Genomic DNA, 3,972 nt, shown 5'->3' with positions numbered 1-3,972 from the left:
AAAAAAAAGCATTTTAAGATACATGCAAATAGCTATCCATCAATCAATTTGTTGGTCCCAAAACTACCATCAAAGGGGCAGAGGCTGTGAAGTATGCAATTCCCCATCAACAAATGGAGGATTGAAACTGAATCCTTCAAGCTTAATTAATGGGAAGTCTGCCACTATTACTTGGTTTGTTTAACGCGCCTCACACAGAGGGCAAGTTGTCCTTTTTTGAATCACTGCACAGAATTCCACTTGTTCGACATCACTGAACTGCTTTTCATGCAAAAAACACAATCCATCTCATTTTTAATCCTTTCCTCTCGTGGGTCGACATGTCATTATTTTGATCCCCACGTACAATGGTTTCACACATTCATATTGCATCACTCTGAGAGTGTGTGGCGGTAATTATCAGGAAGCAGAGATTTCTATTTGTAGAATAACTACCTACAGTTAGGCAGAGGCACTGAGGCAGTAATTTCTGTTTCATCCTAAAGTTCAGCCCCATACCAAATACCTCGCTATTCCAGATAGCCAATTATATCTTAGTAAACACTGACTGGGAATCCTATTTTTAGTGAAGCATCATCGGGAATCTATAACAAAAGCTAATAAGAAAAAAAACACAGACGTTTGTTCAAAAATGTCAAGCTGGAACTTTGTGTAGGGATCCAAAATGGAAATGAGTCAATGTAAATAATGGTTTAATAAAATCACCTCCAGTGTAAATCCAATGTGAAATTCCCCAAAATACAGGAAACTTTTCACCCTCTTCAGCTAATAACTGGTGACAGGAAAAAGGGCTTAAACAAAAGATCAGTCAAGCGTTCATTTGAATATTCAAATCCTTTTTTAATAAAACTCGGCCTGATTCATTTCCCATAGATTTGCCAAAAACACTCATTTTACATGGGAGGGAACATCATTTGAATTCTTTTTGCGGAAAAAAAAGACAGAGGAGACAGTATTCACCTGTTTAAGGTCACTGCCCCAGAGTATGAATATTACTACATATTTCACCAGTAGATACTTGGCTTCCGTACATAACAATAAAATAAGTGTGCAAGAATGTATCTACATTATATCAAAGTTTCATTTAAGATCAGACATGTCTGTAAGATTTTTATTAAGCCATTTGTTATGACAGGGCGTGAAGGTGCGGTTGATGTAGTTATGGTTATCATTCCTCAAATCATCAGTAATAATAGCATTGCACTCACCCCATTCATTGCTGAGATATCAAAACAAAAAGTCAGAAAGTCAGACAGTCAGGTTTTGAACAACACCCCCCCCCCCCCCTCCACACACACACACACACACAACCCTCCCCCCACCTAGGTAAGCCACAAAGAAATGAAAGACGAACGGTAAATAACCCAAAACTGTTAGATAACCGTTTATCAACTATGTGATGTCATCTGTGTACTCATCTCCATTGAGGCATTAAAGGCGGTAGTCATGGTGATCCATTATGTCACTTTTATAAAGTTAGGGAGACTCAAGAGAAAAAAACATGCCAGGATAACTTTTCCAAAACTCTACATTACACTACCTTTCTCACAATGCAACATGAAAGCATCTTTTATAAGACGCTCCCTGCTTGTTGAACACCTACATATTTTAGACACCATGCCGTGTGTTTGTAACACAGGCTCAAAGTTGGGATTTGGAGGTCTCCACGCCAAAGTTCAAATATCCGGATTATCATTTGTTGACCCCACCGTTCATCGGTGACCCACAATTCCAACTGTGGCCACTGCACCAAACATCTGCAATGGCCAGTACTGTCGGGCACAAGGGGGTAAGCCTCTCCTCTGTCTCTAAGCGTAGCTCCCGTGGCGCTATTTTAATGCTACAAAGCCGTTAGCATCCCATTGTCTCCCATTTATTTTGGAGTCACTTTGACGGTGGACAACTTTACATCTGAAGCATTTCAAGACTCTATTTGCTCATTTTTTTATTTCTAAAGAAACACAACAATGTATGAATGGCTCCATTACCTTGTATCTCACGTTATGGCTCTGTAGCAGACATTTTTACAAAAATAGACTAACGATCGTGTCATAACAGTTTGGACTTCCTTTAGCTGTTTAGGTTTAATTACTAACATGAACTAGCATGCTAGTCAGCAGTAATTAGCCTGTGCCTACGGAAATGTTAACTAGCATGTTAGTTAGCATTAATTAGCCTGTGTCTATGTTGATGTTAACTAGCATGTTAGTTAGCAGAAATTAGCCTTTGTCTATGTTCATGTTAACTAGCATGTTAGTTAGCAGTAATTAGCCTGTGTCTATTTTAATGTTAACTAGCATGTTAGTTAGCAGAAATTAGTCTTTGTCTTTGTTAGTGTTAACTAGCATGTTAGTCAGCAGTAATTAGCCTGTGTCTATGTTAGTGTTAACTAGCATGTTAGTCAGCAGTAATTAGCCTGTGTCTATGTTAATGTTAACTAGCATGTTAGTTAGCAGTAATTAGCCTGTGCCTCTGTTAATATCAACTAGCATGTTAGTTAGCAGTAATTAGCCTTTGCCTATGTTAATGTTAACTAGTATGTTAGTTAGCAGTAATTAACCTGTGTCTATAGTAATGTTAACTAGCATGTTAGTTAGCGATAATTAGCCTGTCCCTATGTTGTCTCCTAACATATACCTACCTCTCCATCTCTGCTGATTGGCAATGATTGAGATTTCTCTTGCACAGCTACCAGAAGACTTCCAACTTTCAGACAGGTTGCTCACGTCACATCTACGTCTTCCAGCTCGGTTGGAGGCTGTGTTCAGTAACGCCTAGCCATCATCGGAAAAGTGCTTCTATTTTCCTTTACTGGTCTCAGTCCAGAACAACGGGACCTGTTGGTCCATTCCTTTCCTGTCTAGGGTTGGGCATTGCCCTGGTTCAACTTTGACTTACCTTACTTTCTGCAGAATTTCCGTTGCGCTCACTTTCGGCTTTACCTCCAAATTAAAGTGGTGAACAAACTCGTTAACAACTAATAAAGTGAGTACAGTGATATCACAATGGATAGAAACAATGGGCTACACTACAAAAATGAGTCTAATGTGTATCAAAGCTGAGTCATCCTCAACAAGATGTTTAATGTCTAAAGATAAAAACAAATTGAACAGTACTGTAGCAAGCGGAAATGCTCTCATTTGCATGGTGTGAATAGGGCTCCCCCTGTTCTCAAGGCCTCAGCACTCATAAACAAAGTGATTTATTCAAACTTTCCATATCAGAATTCTGCTATCTAATTACTTCAGGGGGACAGCATATTCCACTCGCCTATGAGTTATAGAGAACCGTCTTTATGAGTGAAGTTGATGGAGGATCAGGCGAAGAGCTCATCATAAATCCTCAATAATGCAAACGTTTGAGGAATATCTCAAAATAAAAATGCAAATGTGATTAAGAATGGGTTAGCCTGTGCTGATATGGCAGCTTGTATCATCTAAAGAGATGCAGAGCACCTACAGGGGGGAGGGGGGGAGAGTGCCACGTACTTAGGAGGCACTCAAATAAATAAATAACATTGACTAGCATAGATGCTCTATGGTAATACTTCCTTTACGGCATGCCACAGATGCACATGTGCCCGGCATATGTAGACACACATAAGCAGCCACACACACAGAAACGCACACACTCACATAGCCACTGTGAAAATGAAAGTGTGCCCAACATTTTAATCTCACACCTACGTGGCCCTAACGAGAAGGCATAAACTTTTAGGAGGGAGGACGAAGTTGAGGCTTGCAGATGCAAATTGAGCGCGCGGAAAATGGCGGCGGTACAATGGCAGAGGCTTGTTAGTGACTGAGAGGGGAACAGTGAGGACGATCGCGACACCTCGTCACTCGCCTTTTATCTCTCGTCACCAGCAGATGAAAAATCGCAGTGAATCTGCCACATCCGTCCGCATTAACATAACAAAGCCTCTGAGGAGAGAGAACGAGAGAGAGAGAGAGAGAGAGAGAGAGAGAGAGA

The 3,972-nt window shown here is 40.4% G+C and overlaps 1 long non-coding RNA gene across 1 annotated transcript in view; it reads right to left on the bottom strand.

Moving 5' to 3' along the window:
* Positions 1 to 3,972, bottom strand: part of LOC117961818 — a 19,829-nt gene that overhangs the window by 7,305 nt on the left and 8,552 nt on the right. The window contains exon 2 of the long non-coding RNA XR_004660503.1: positions 2,103 to 2,109. This is a non-coding gene — a long non-coding RNA (uncharacterized LOC117961818). The remainder of the gene's footprint in view (positions 1 to 2,102; positions 2,110 to 3,972) is intronic.

The sequence above is a fragment of the Etheostoma cragini genome, chromosome 18 (assembly GCF_013103735.1).
Source record: "Etheostoma cragini isolate CJK2018 chromosome 18, CSU_Ecrag_1.0, whole genome shotgun sequence".
Taxonomy (NCBI): domain Eukaryota; kingdom Metazoa; phylum Chordata; class Actinopteri; order Perciformes; family Percidae; genus Etheostoma; species Etheostoma cragini.
Note: the sequence above shows the minus strand (reverse complement) of the source record. Positions and strands in the feature narration are given on the sequence as shown.